General features: G+C 43.6%; 1 protein-coding gene across 8 annotated transcripts in view; it reads left to right on the top strand.

The window, feature by feature from the left end:
• Positions 1-2,384: 2,384 nt before the first annotated feature.
• Positions 2,385-14,261, top strand: part of AZIN1 (antizyme inhibitor 1) — a 38,236-nt gene continuing 26,359 nt past the window's right edge. For 6 of the 8 annotated variants that reach the window (XM_035276315.3, XM_035276317.3, XM_078352422.1 and 3 more), the window contains exons 1-2: positions 2,411-2,763; positions 8,160-8,297. The gene's annotated coding sequence lies outside the window, so the exon portion shown is untranslated. 8 annotated transcript variants of the gene reach the window in all.

Raw genomic sequence — 14,261 nt, forward strand, 5'->3', positions numbered from 1 at the left:
TCTCAGTTCACTGCAATCTCTGCCTACCAGGTTCAAGTGATTCTCCTGCCTCAGTCTCCCGGGTAGCTGGGACTACAGGTATGTGCCACCATGCCTGGCTAATTTTTGTATTTGTAGTAGAGACAGTGTTTTACCATGTTGGCCAGGATGGTCTCGATCTCTTGACCTCATGATCCACCCATCTTGGCCTCCCAAAGTGTTGGGATTATAGGCTTAAGCCACAGCATGCAGCCGATCCTTAATATTTCTCCAACAGCTCAAACTTTGTATCAGAGCAGCCTCCGGCCTGGTGTGGTGGCTCATGTCTATAATCCCAGCGTTTTCCAAGGCAAAGGTGGGTGGAATACTTGAGTACAGAAGTTTAAAACCAATCTGGGCAACATGGCAAGATGGCACCTTCTCTCATCTGTTTCCCTTGCCTGGAACACTGGCACATCTGCTCTCAAAATCACCTAACAGGCCAGTTTAGTGAAACAGGAAACACCTTTGCAATGGCTTTTCTCAAAATCACTCTGTACCTTTCCCCAGCAGCCTTTCTCTCACTTAGCTGCAATCATCTCTTCCTTCCACTAGGTCTTTGCAACATTTTATTTGTATCTGTCAACAATTTAGTTATTTTGTATCGCTGTCTTATTTCCCCTGCTAGATTATAAGCAAGGTTTCAAACGTTGTATTCATTGCTATTTTCCCTCTTCCACCAGAGAGGGTCTAGTGAAATTGCTGTGCTTTTAAATGTTCTGGATAGAAGAGAACTTTCTTTTCTTTCTTTCTTTCTTTCTTTCTTTCTTTTTTTTTTTGAGATGGAGTCTCACACTGTCACCCAGGCTGTAGTGCAGTGGCAGGTTCTCGGCTTATTGTAATCTCCGCCTCCTGGGTTCAAGCAATTCTCCTGCCTCAGTCTTCCGAGTAGCTGGAACTACAGGCACGCGCCACCACGCTCAGCTGATTTTTTTGTATTTTTAGTAGAGACGGGGTTTCACCATGTTGGCCAGGATGGTCTCGATCTCCTGACCTCGTGATCCGCCCACCTCGGACTCCCAAAGTGCTGGAATTACAGGCGTGAGCCACCGCGCCCGGCCCTGAATAGAACATTTTCAAGAAATGAAAGACAGAGCCAAGATACAGCTGAGCAAAATAAGGAAAATCAAAATCAGGAATGCGTCCACAGCTCTTGATTTCTACCGAATACTCTCATCTGAGAGACTACAGTTCAGTCTCGCAAGATATCCTGCCTTTCCACTTAGGAAGGCGGCTTTCTTCCTTTCATATTTGATGATTTATTAATCAACCACAGGGCTGCTCAAAGTACACAGAGGGTTCAGAAGAATGAAGGGGGGGAAAAGCCTCCTAATATCAAAGACCTTAACTTTGCAGGGATGTGCCAATTCAAATTCCATTTGTGCTATGTGTCTGGGTTGCAAAGCGTAGCAAGAGAGAACTCGGGGTCTCTGATCACGATCACCAGTGCTAAGGCATCTAAAAACGATGGAAATAAATTAAAAGCTATGTAGATCTTCGACCCCCTAATAAAAAAGTCTGTTGTGGAGTAGAAAAATTAAAACGATCGCAAAAATGACACCTAGAAGATTGAAATAATGCGCGCTTCTAACATCTGTAATCCCCTTTCCAACTCTGGTCCTGTTGGGGACTGACTGCACCAATCCTTTTTAAAAATGAAGACAAAAGCCCCATTCCTTTAAAAAATTTCCACTGCACCATATTGCAACGTATGAGCACCGAAGACATTTTCACAACCCCTTTTAACACTCGAACACTGAGCAGGTCCCTTCTGGCCACGAGGAACTCGCTTCCCTACAGGAGCACCGCATCCCCGAGTGCTGGCGCCTCAGCCTGGGAGGGCTGTCCCCAGGGTGGATTACAGGCCTCACAAAGCCAAGGGAGCTCGACGGGAAGGCTCGGACGCGCCCACAGGCTTCCCCCACGGCCACCGTAGGCCGCAGAGGGGTCGCGTCACCTCAGGCCCAGGACAGATCTCAAACGCGGCCAGCGTGGAGCCCGACTCCGCTCACCATGCTCTAGGCCCCGCAGCGTGAGCGTAGGCGCCCGAAAGGCGGGCGCAGGGGTGGGGGAAGGTCGGGCTGACGGCGCGCCCTGGCCCAGCCGCCTCCCTCCCCCGGCCCACACCCGCGCGACCGCCCTCCGCCTGCCCGGGATCTGCGGGTGGCGGGAGGGCGGGAAGCGGCCGGCCAGTCTGCACCTGCATGACCCGGTCGCGCGCTGCCCCCTCCCCTTTCCCTCCCGGGTTCAGTCCTCCTGCCTCTTCCGCCCCCTCCCTTCTCTCGGGGCGACAGCCTGGCTCCGCCCCGCTCGCGCGGCTGTCCGGCCGGCTGTGATGTCACCAGGCCACGCCCCCTGCTGTAAATACTGGCGTCGGCGGCACCGCCTTCTCACATTCTCAGGCTCCCGTCGCGGCCGCCGGTTTACCTTCTTTTCTCTTGTCGTCGCCTTTTCTGCCTCTTCTCATCCTTTCTCTCGCTGCAGTTCTGCGGTGTGACGAGTCCGAATCCTTTCCCCACCCAGCCCGCGCCTTTCTTTTGCTCGCGCTGTTCTATTTCTCTTTCGGCCGCCGCCGCCACTGCTGCACAGCTGGTGTCGGTGCCGCGCTTTTACCCCTACGTCGTTCCCGCAGCCTATGGCCCAGGCCGCCTTGGGTATTTCTGCTCAAGGTAACCACATCCCTCTTTAAAAATTCCGCCAAAAAAGAGAAGACGCTTTACCCGACTCTTTGGGCCGTTATCTCACGTGAGTACCGAGCCAAGGGGTGCGGGAGGGTCTGGGACGCGGGGTCGACCTCGGGGGGCTCCGGCTGGGCCCCGCCGCCCACAGGCGTCCCCGCAGTGCCCCGCGGCCGGCCGCCTAGAACATGGCGGCGGCGGTATGTGTGGCGGCTGTCGGTGCCCCCGGCGGCGGCGGGCCGAGCCTCGGGACCTTCGGGCGGCCGCCGGACGCTTGGCGGACCCGGAGCCACCGCGATTGGGGCGAGGGGGCGTGTACGAGTGGGGCCGCGCGCGGGGGTCTCACCGCCGGGGGTCGTCGTCCCTTCCTGGCGGCGTGCGGCCCCCACCCCTCTCCCGTGGTGCATTGCTGTTTCCGGGGAGGGGGCCCGGCCGAAGCCCTTAGGGGCCGGGGTCCCGCAGCCCCTACTGCGCGCTGCGCCGCTGCCGCCTTGGTCTCCCGGAGCCCGGCTGGCGGGCGGGCGGCGCCGTGGGCTGCAACGGCTGGGGTCCTGGTTATGAATGGAGCGGGGCGGGCCCCGCGCCGGCCTCTGGTGACAGCTGCAGAGGAAGTCGTATTTCCTGGGGGGTGTGGGGAGCGCGGTCCCCCTCTGGTGGAGGAAACTTGACGACACTCGGGGCCTGGCGGCGGGGAAGCCCCGGTGTCAGGTAGCGAGCAAGAGGCCTTTGGCCCCTTCTGGAAGCCTCGGGCTGCTGCTCCGCCCCTGCGGCGCTCCTGATTGGGTCAAGTCGCTTTCACTCACCCCAGTCACCTCCTGGGGCCTGAGGATTAGTCACCATGGCTTGGTTTTTCCGTCCGCGCCACGATTCCTGGGCTGAAAGAGGGAGATTGGTAGATGAGTGGCTTATCAAGTACTGTCTTGATTGCCAGCAGTTATTGGTGTTGACGTGTCCTAACCCTTAACACTGTATCTATTCTGAACGTGTGTTTCATAGACTTAAGTTGCTGATTCGGAAACCCAAAACGGTCCGGAATACAGTTTACTGTCCCAAGATGTTTCAGCACATTTAACTGGATTTTGTGGTGGCATCTTGGTTATATCCGTTCTGTGTTCCGTCGTGTTTCTATCTTGATTTCCCAGACTGGGTGGTAATCTTAAAGACTCCAAGGAGGGAGAATTGGTGTGTGCTCAGCGAAGGTTGTTGTAGAAATACATCAAAGCACATCAGACACAGCAAGGGTTGGCAGAAGTATGGCTCTTGATTGTCTAGAAAGGCCCTCATAATTCACTAATTTCTTTTACATATATGAGAGCGTGCATATGCTGATCATGAAGAGAAAGCCCAAGGAGTTTAAGTAGGAAAGATAGACTCCAAAAGAAAATGATTATCAGTGGTGATAAGTGAAGTCAAGTAGTCAGTGCCTTTCTCCCCCAAGGTTTCATTACTTACATTTCCAAACAAGGTAAGAATGATACCTCCACCTAGTTTCTGCAGTTAACATTTTGCCTTATTTGTTGATGCATTTCAGAGTAAGTTGGAGACACCAGAACACTTCACCCCTCCAACTTTAGTATGTGCGTGTTAAATAGGGCTCAGTACCGCTTATGTTTTAGATCCTAGAGGGTAAAGTTCACATCAGTATGAATCCACAGTCTTAAGTATGCGATTTGATAAGCTTTGACAAAAATACAGCTATGTAACCTAAATCTCTTACCAAGATGTAGAACGTCGCCAACACCTATAAAAGTTTTGTTTTTTCAGATCGTATCCCACTAACCACAGAGCCAACGATCTTGACTTAAAAAAAAAACCAGACTCTTTTTGCTTGTTCTAGAATTTCTATATGAATGGACTCCTACAGTATGCATTCTTTGGTGTAAAAGGCCTCTAACTCAGCACATTTTTAATATTCCTGTTGCCTTTATCAGTAGATTATTTGTGTTGCTGAGTAGTAGTCCATTGACTATCCCATGCTTTTTTTCTTTTAAATAAACTTTATTGTGGCATATTTTAGTTGCACAGCAGTTGCAAAGATAGTTTCTGTATACTTTCCACCCAGTTATTTTATTAGTAACATTTTACATTATTATAGTACATTTGTTAAAACTAAGAAACTAGGCTGGCTGAGGTGGCTCACACCTGTAATCCCAGCACTTTGGGAGGCCCTGGCAGGCAGATCACAGGTCACCAGTTCGAGACCAGCCTGGCCAATGTGATGAAACCCCGTCCTTACTAAAAATACAAAAACTATCTGGGCATGCTGGTGGGCGCCTGTAATCCCAGCTACTCCGAGGCTGAGGCAGGAGAATTGCTTGAACCTGGGAGGCAGAGGTTGCAGTGAGCAGAGATTGGGTCATTGCACTCCAGCCTGGGCAACAGAGCTAGACTCCCGTGTCAAAAAAAAAAAAGAAAGAAACAGACATTGGCACTATTAACTATATTCCAGACTTGCCAGTTTTTCTTTAATGTCTTTTCTGTTCCAGAATCCAAGTTACCACATTATATTTAGTTGCCATGTCTTCCCCAGTTTTCTTTGGTCTGTGACAATTTCTCAATCTTCCCTTGTTTTTTATTACCATCACAGTCTAGAAAAAAGTGCTGCCAGGTATCTGGTAGCATACTCCCCTCCCCTAAACTTGGGTTAACCCGATGTTTTTCTCATGATTAGACTGGGGTTTAGGGTTTTTATAAAGAATACCACAGAACAATTTAAAAATCACTGTTGAAGGCATTGTTTTTTCAGAGGCATGCCCATAATTTTGAGATACTAAGTTTGGAATACGAAGTTTTTTGTAGTTGAGCACGGTGGCTTGCACCTGTAATCCTAGCTCTTTGAGAGGCTCAAGATCTCTTGAGCTCAGGAATTTAGACCAGCTTGAGAAACATGGCGATAACCCTGTCTCTAACTTTTAAGAAAGCAAAAATAAGTAATTGCATAAAATACTTCTTGTATGTTACTGACCAACTGAGCTCTCTATGTGCTTGCTGTTCTTTAAGGTGTTGTTTGAGAATTTGCAGGGCTTACATACACCATTCTAAATGAAAATAATTTATCTTTTTCCATACTGCCTTTTTTACATTTAACAACTCATTCTTGCTTTATTTATTTATTTATTTTTGAGACAGAGTCTTTCTCTGTTGCCCAGGCTGGAGTCCAGTGGTGCAATCTTGGCTCACTGCAACCTTCACCTCTCAGATTCAAGTCTCCTGCCTCAGCCTCCTGAATAGGTGGGACTATAGGTACATGCCACTATACCTGGCTAATTTTTTGTATTTTAGTACAGACGGGGTTTCACCATGTTAGCCAGGATGGTCTCCATCTCCTGACCTTGTGATCCACCTGCCTGGGCCTCCCAAAGTGCTGGGATTATAGGCATGAGCCGCTGCACTGGCCATGCTTTATTACCTTAACTGTCCAGATAAACATTCTATCTATCCTGTATGTAAGTGCTTACAAGAAGTGTTTATCTGTGGGGTGCGCCTGTAATCCCAGCACTTAGGGAGGCCCCAGTGGGCAGATCAGAGGTCAAGAGATAAAGACCCTCCTGACCAATGTGGTGAAGCCCCATCTCTACTAAAAATGCAAAAATTAGCTGGGCATAGTGGCATGCACCTGTAGTCCAGCTACTTGTGAGACTGAGGAAAGAGAATCGCTTGAACCTGGGAGGCAGAGGTTACAGTGAGCTAAGATCCCGCCACTGCACTCCAGCCTGTTGATAGAGCAAGATTGCCTCAAAAAAAAAGTGTTTGATTATCCTGTAGGTAACTGCTTATAAGAAGTGCTTATCCTATGTGCTTTTTCAATATACAGGGTCTTGTTGTGTTGCTCAGGCTGGACTTAATTCATAGGCTCAAGCAGTCCTCCTGCCTTAGCCTCCTCAGTAGCTGAAATTACAGATATGTGCATCCTGCCACACCTGGCTCCTTTCTTTTCTTCCCTTTCTTTCCCTCCCTCCTTTCCCCTCTCTCTTTCTCTTTTCTTTCGTCTCCCTCTGTTGCCTGGGCTGGAGTACAGTGGCACAATCTCTGCTCACTGCAACCTCTGCCTCCTGGGTTCAAGCAATTCTCATGCCTCAGCCTCCCAAGTAGCTGAGATCACAGGTGTGCTCCACCACACCCAGCTAATTTTTGTACTTTTAGTAGAAGACGGGATTTCACCGTGTTGGCCAGATTGATCTTGAACTCTGGCCTGAATTGATCTGCTGTCTTGGAGCCCCTGTATCCAGCCTTATATTTTCTATGCCTGACCCAGGGTATCTTATCCTATTCTTTAGGATAATTGAGAATGATCTGTTCCCAGCATGACTCCACTTTTTATTTATTTTAAAAATTATGTGAAAGAATCAGAATGTTATGGAGTAGATTAGATTAGTGGAGCAGATTAGTAGATTTAGATTTGGAATCTAATGTAGGATTATTATCATTGCATGTTTGTAGGAGTTCATTCCTCATCACCCATAAGTGTTATTCATTGAGCATGTGATCAGTTTCTCCTTCTAGACAGATGGAACATTTTACCTCCACCAGGAATGCCTCGATCCTAGTGAGATGCACGTTAGGTATGCCTACAATGCTTTTGAAATCCCTCCAGCTCTTAAACTTATAGTTTCTGATTTTCTGGCTTCCTTCTTACCACCCCTTTCTAGGAAATACTATGAGATTATATTACCTTAAAACAGTAACCATTGAATTTTAAATAGAAACATAGGTATATCATTTTAACTTAGTAGAGGTGATGAGTGGTAACAATGTCTAAAGCTCATCTAGCATGTTGCATAGTGTGTTGTGCACTTATCACATTTATTTGCTGCTGGTGATAATAAAATGAGTTATGTCTAAGGAAGTTAGGTATGAGGAAATAAACCATAAGAGAATACTTACTTAATATTGTAAGGTAGTTCTCAAGTTATTTTTTTCAAAAGTTAGGTACATTTATAATGCATTAGCTAAGTTATAAAGTCTTCTTTTGGTATTGTGGTGGAATTTTACACTTAAAATATAAAAAGCAAAGAAGTATTTGAGGAGTAAGAGTGTTCTGGGTGGTTCCAAACTATTAGGTCATGCTAGTACATCATTCATATAAAGGCTTGCCTGTTCACTAGGTTGGTGAGGGTACTTGGAATTTTAAAATTCTGGTCAACTTAAAAATGTGGAGTTTCATAGGACAAATGAAAGCAAAAATGAAGTTTTTTTTTTTTTTTTTAATTTTCAAAAATGAAGGCTGGAAACTCATGAGTAAGCAGACAAAACAATTTGGGAAGATGGCCATGACCTCAGCTTCTGTGAATTTTATGGTACAGCAGCTTGGAAATGTTTACTACATAAAGTACTTGGTACTTTGGTAAACTCTTTGAAAACATCATTTGTGTAATGTGACTTTAATGAAACATTGTTAAGTTAGCCTAAATGTTTGTTTTTAACATAGGACTGTCTTCTGCTACTTCTATTTCCTTCATTTAGGGCGAACTTTCTGACCAAGTATACAACTACCCAGAGGGCCTAGGAGAAGTGCTGTATAGAGAGCAGTTCGACTTCAACGCTGAGCCACCTTGGGAACCTAGCTGATGATAGGGGGGTTCCATCTCCCAACTTGTCCATGTAAGTATTTGCACTTTTGTTGGGGGCGAAGGGTCTTAAAAATTGAAGGAAGAGTGCTCCATTGGTTAGTATTTTTCAGAATTTGAAATTGTATTTATCTCTTAAAGTGCAGTGACTTTTAAATTTCTAAAATAGAGATATGACAGTTCCCAGTTACAGACTTGACTGATTAGTTGTGTGTATTGTTTACCAATGACTGGATCATTAAAAACATTATCTTGAATGCATAACTTAGAAAATACAAGTTGAAGAGGGGTTTGGGGATTTAAGTTGTAGTTTATCACATCATTCAACCACTTAATAGTGAAATGATTTTTAATACTCAGCTAGTAGGAAAAATGGATTGTTTTTTGTGGACTTATTGAAAGATGATATATGTATGTCTCCCAACATGCCACCTTCCAAACAGATTTTCAAGGATGGTTTTTGACTGTACCTGGTTTTCTATGTGTGGATTTGACTTTAGAATTAAGCCCCTGTGCAAAATGTAATTACACAGTAAACTGAATTTGAGCTGCTAGATTTGTGTGGGTTCATTAAAAAATTTTGTAGTATGTCGACTTATTATGGAAATTTGGATTTTGGTATTAAAATTTAAGTGTTTCTGAGTTCGGTCAGAAACTTGGAGGAATAATAGCATTTGAAGTTTTCAAGAAAGCTGAGGGTATCAGTTTTAGTGTTCCTTTAATCTGATCTTGTTAAACAGATCCCTATTGGATAAAAATGTTTGCTCTAATTAGAGTATGTTAAACATTTGATGGTAATGCTAATTAGAATTTTAGACTCAGATTTTTAAGGTTAAAGAGAAGGAAACACAGTTTAAATAGTAAGATTTCTTGAAGGCTTTGATGTAGAATGCTGATGAGAAGGTTTCCCATATGGGCTTTCTTCTACCTGTGTAAATTTGAGCAAATATGAGTGTTTTGAGTCCCAGCTATAACATAATGTTGTCCTGGTGTAGTTTCTTTTTTGAGTGCATTACTATGTTTAGTTATGCTGTATAGTCTTCAGATGAATTGCATTAGCATCCTCACCCATCATAAATACAGAATCTCAGCCTCACCCATACCTGAATCAGAAACCTATATCCAGGTGGCTTTTGTGCATATTAAAGAGAGGCAGGGTCATTGCCATTTCAATACTAGGTCGGTTGCCTAATTTTTGTTAGTCCATTTGTTCTATTTGCAGCATACCTGATGTTTTTGTCCCAAGTTGGCATGAAATTTAAAACCTTTTTGGGTGGTAGGATCTATTACAGTAATGTTACCATCATAGTCACAAATAGATTCTAAGGCAGTAATTTAAGAACAAGCTTCATTTTTGTTGGGAAGACCATAATAGAGCATAATCCTTCTGTTCAAGTTTCTTGCTTTAAAGAAAACTTACTTTGCATTATGTTTAGTATTTCTACTGGTGTTTCCTCTTAGAAACTTTGAGACTGTTGTCAGTGAGCCGAATGAGTCTGCAAAATCAGGGAAAAGTCTTTAGATTAATAACATAGAATTCAAAAAGCCTGTAGTGTCTCCCTCCTTTTGAGTAGGTGGGAATGGGAGCAGGTAGAAGCTAAAGATTATTCTGCAGGTTCTGGCAGCCAGAGTGACTGGCTTTTAACTTTATTATGCCCAAGTACAATGTATATTATGTCAAACAAATATAACTTGTTTAAATATTCACGTTTAGTTTTCTAATTTTGCATGTCTGGTATTTGATGCTTTGCTATAAAGCTACAGGTCCACAATACCTTTTTCATAAAATTGTGAAATCCAAAAAGTCCTAACAAATTTTTTTTATAACTTCCTTGATGTGACCTGAACTGAAGGGGGTGGGGTGGAACTTGACCTGAATATGTGCTGATTTGAGGCTATTTTTGTCTTTACTTATCCCATTTAGTGTTAATATTCCTAAATTTTGCAGCAGAAATATTGTGGTTGCAGGGTGCTGACTCATTCTCCAGAAGAGTATTACATAACATATGTAAAGTATGTGTACTACATTATTGTTCAAAAATCTGAAGAACTCTGAATTCAAAAAGGTACCTGGTCCCAAAGGTTTCTTGACTAGAATTAGTAAAATTGACAAAAGAAAATTCTGCATTCCAGAAATGTGTTTGTCTTTATATATTAATAAGTTTGCTCTATTGGACACTGAAATCCTGGGGTTAATTTTCTGTAGATCAGCAATGTTATTTGGAAAGCATTAAAAGGAGTAAAAACCGCCTTCATGGGAATTATATGGCCCATAGCATTGAGAAGAGTATAGCTATGTGAACTCCACTCTAACTGGTCCACTAGGATTTCTGTGCAGGTGGTCAGAGATTCAGAATTGGCTTCGGGTTGGGTTTTTTTTTCTTTGGTATTTCTGCTAAATCAAGCATTCAGAACCAGGTTAGGTATTACTTTTTTGTCTAGAACCGGTTTTAAAGCAACCACCTGAATTTTGAGATAGTTTATACCATTAAGTATCTGGAAACTTGGAAGTGGCTTACATAATCATTTTCTTTCATAACTTAGCATATGTGTATGATTTAGTGTGTGAACACAACAAAAGAATATTTTGAGGTCAATATCAAAGATAAATGTAATGGGCTCCTAATGAAGAAGTTTTTGCATGCCTTTTAAGAAATCCCCTGGGACTTGACGCTGGAGTAAAGGTTTTCTAGTAGGCTAGTTTTCTATTTGTTTTGGATATACCTTCAATTATGATTAATGAATTAGTCTAACGGAAAATATTTTAAAACTTGCAAAGCTTAGTTTGCTTCTAATAGTGGATCCAGTGATGACGTCAGATTGAATTAACCATTATCAGATACCCTTTAATGTTGTACAATATGGAAAAGGGATTCAGTTAATTGATTTGCTTAATGTATTCCTTAGAAGTTTGCTTAAAAAAATTTTTTTTGCCTTGTCATTAGTTGAATCTATATGTACATGTGGGAACTTTAGAAGAACATCAGCATTTTAAATATTCCCTTTTTGTCTTCTAGTCTTTAGTATTTACATATTCCCTAGTAGGACCTGTCCTACCTAATTAGGATTATTTTAACTAGGAAAGATGTTTTAAATTTTACTTTTTGAGATGGAGTATTTCTCTGTCGCCCAGGCTGGAGTGCAATGGCATGATCTCAGCTCACTGCAGGTTCTGCCTCCCTGGTTCAGGTGATTCTCCTGCCTCAGCCTCCTGAGTAGCTGGGACTACAGGCACCCGCCATCACGCCCGACTACTAATTTTTGTATTTTTGTAGAGACAGGGTTTCACAATGTTGGCCAGGCTGGTCTTGAAATCCAGACCTCAGGTGATCCACTTGCCTCAACCTCCCAAAATGCTGAGATTACAGACGTGAGCCACTGTGCTGGGCTGGAAAGATAGTACTCCTCCTCATGTTTCACTGTTACTTGTCAGTAGAAGAGAGGTTGTTACCGGGTACGGTGGCTTGTGCCTGTAACCCAACACTTTGGGAGGCCCAGGGGGGCATATCACCTGACGTCAGGAGTTTAAGACCAATATGGCAAAACCCTGTCTCTACTAAAAGTATTAAAATTTGCTGGATGTGGTGGTGCATGCCTGTAATCCCAGCTACTAGGGAGGCTGAGGCAGGAGAATAGCTTAAACTCAGGAAGTGGAGGTTGCAGTGAGCCAAGATGGTGCCACTGCACTGCAGCCTAGGAGACAGCAAGACTGAGTCTGTCTCAAAGAAAAGGGAGGTTGTTGACCCTGACTACAGAGAAAGGAGAAAATTTTAGTTTTGATGTACAGTACTTATGTTTTTCTTTTCTCCTCCCCCTTGTCCCAGATTTAATTCCTCACAGATATTTGGTACTTTAAAGATACTGTGATTCAAGCTTTTTTTTTTTTTTTTTTTTTAGATGCAAGCATATTAACAGAACATTCATGAACAGTGTAGATTCTCTTTGACCAAAAAATGAGTAAAACCACTATCGTTGAAATAGTCTGTATATCTCCTTGGCATGCATAAAGTAGTAGTCAATGGCATGTCAATGCTTGTGTAAAGTAGCAGAAAAATATTCTGTAAAAGCACAATGTGAATGATAGCATATTAGTGGATAAACAAGGTTTTAGAGACGTGGTATTTCTTGCTTTGAGCAAATTTAGCATTTTTTTCTAGGAAGGCCAAAACGATTGGAAAGAAATGTAGACCAGTTTTTTTTCGCTCCTTGTTTGAGACGGAGATTCGTTCTTGTTGCCCAGGCTGGATGCAGTGGTGTGATTTTGGCTCATTGCAACCTCCACCTCCTGAGTTCAAGTGATTCTCCTATGTCAGCCTCCCAGATAGCTGGGATTATAGGCATGTGCCACCACCCTTGGCTAATACCCTATTTTAGTAGAGGGGGGGTTTCACCATGTTGGTCAGACTTGTGTTGGAACTCCTGACCTCAGGTGATCCACCTTCCTCCGCCTCCCAAAGTGCTGGGATTACAGGCCTGAGCCATTGCACCCAACCGTAGACCAGTTTTTAAAGGGGATAAATGGCTTTTGCATTTATGAAAGGTTGCTTGAGCTGAGAAAATTAATAGTGACTACCAATCTGTGTGTTCCATCGCAGTCTTCACCTAGTCTGGTCTTATTTCAGAGTCCTCCAGTTTGGGTCCTCCCCCAACCCAGGTAAACCAATCTCTCTTGGGGCATTTAACTTCCATCAGGATAAACGAGATATTGCATATAGGAAAGGCTTGTATACTGTAAAGTCTAATATATGGTAGGCTACTGTTCTAGACTGGCCGTTGTTCAGGTAAGCCTAAGGAGACTCTTCCAAGTGAAGGGGTTAGGTACTGGTAAGGCCTAGGGAGCACAGATATTTTGTCCTTCCTTTATTCCAGGGTCATCCATGCCCACCCAAATCAAGCAATTTGTCATGTTAACTAAAGTAGGTATTTAGCTATCCTTTTTGTTAATCCACTGTTCTTTACATTTTGCATGAGTAAAAAATGCAGTATAGCATACTGGGTTAAGGGATTAGGATAGTCAAGTTCAACCTGCCCAGGCCATACCCAGCCATCATGAGATTTAAAATGCCTTTAACTTACTTGCAGCAAGAGCCAAGACAAACCTTTTAAACTTTAAATTTTTGCTTTGTTTTATGTAAGCACATATTTCAAGTCTCTGTTCAGGACGTGATAAGGAGTCTGTAACATACTGTCTTTTTCAACTTGTGAATTGTTATTTGTTAGTTTAAGCAAAGTCGTTTTAGGGACAAACATGTATTTTATTTTACGTTATTTATTTTTATTTTCGAGACGAGTCTCGCTCTGTCACCCAGGCTGGAGTGCAGTGACGCAATCTCGGCTCACTCTGCATCCCGGGTTCAAGCAGTTCTTCTGTCTCAGCCTCCAAGTAGCTGGGACTACAGGCAAGTGCCACCACACCCAGCTAATTTTTGTATTTTTAGTAGAGACAGGGTTTCACCACATTGGCCAGGCTGATCTCGACTCCTGATCTCATGATCTGCCCACCAGGGCCTCCCAAAGTGCTGGGATTGCAGGTGTGAGCCACCATATCCAGCCCAAATACTTTTTAAAAGATGGGGTTTCACCATGTTGGTCAGGCTGGTCTTGAACTCCCGATCTCAGGTGATCCACCTGCCTTGGTATCCAAAGTGCTTGGATTACAGGCATGAGCCACCGCGCCCAGGCAGTACTTTTTAATTTGTGATGTTTGTGGACTTGATCTTAGTAGTTTGAACTTAGGAAACAGTAACCTCTAAAACTGCTCTGTTAAGAACAGTAGCCATTAGACAGGTGGCTATTCCCATTTACTAAATTAAAACTAAATAAAATTAGGAATCAGTTCCTCCGCTGTATGAGCTCCACATTTCAAAATGTTTGGGAGCTATATGTGGTTAGTGGTTATTTAAGCATCACAGGGAGTTCTATTGGACAACACTGCTCTAGGATAATAGAAAAGCATTAGCTATAATAATCTTAAAACATACATGAATGAGAACTGTAT

This window comes from Callithrix jacchus, chromosome 16 (genome assembly GCF_049354715.1).
Source record: "Callithrix jacchus isolate 240 chromosome 16, calJac240_pri, whole genome shotgun sequence".
Taxonomy (NCBI): domain Eukaryota; kingdom Metazoa; phylum Chordata; class Mammalia; order Primates; family Cebidae; genus Callithrix; species Callithrix jacchus.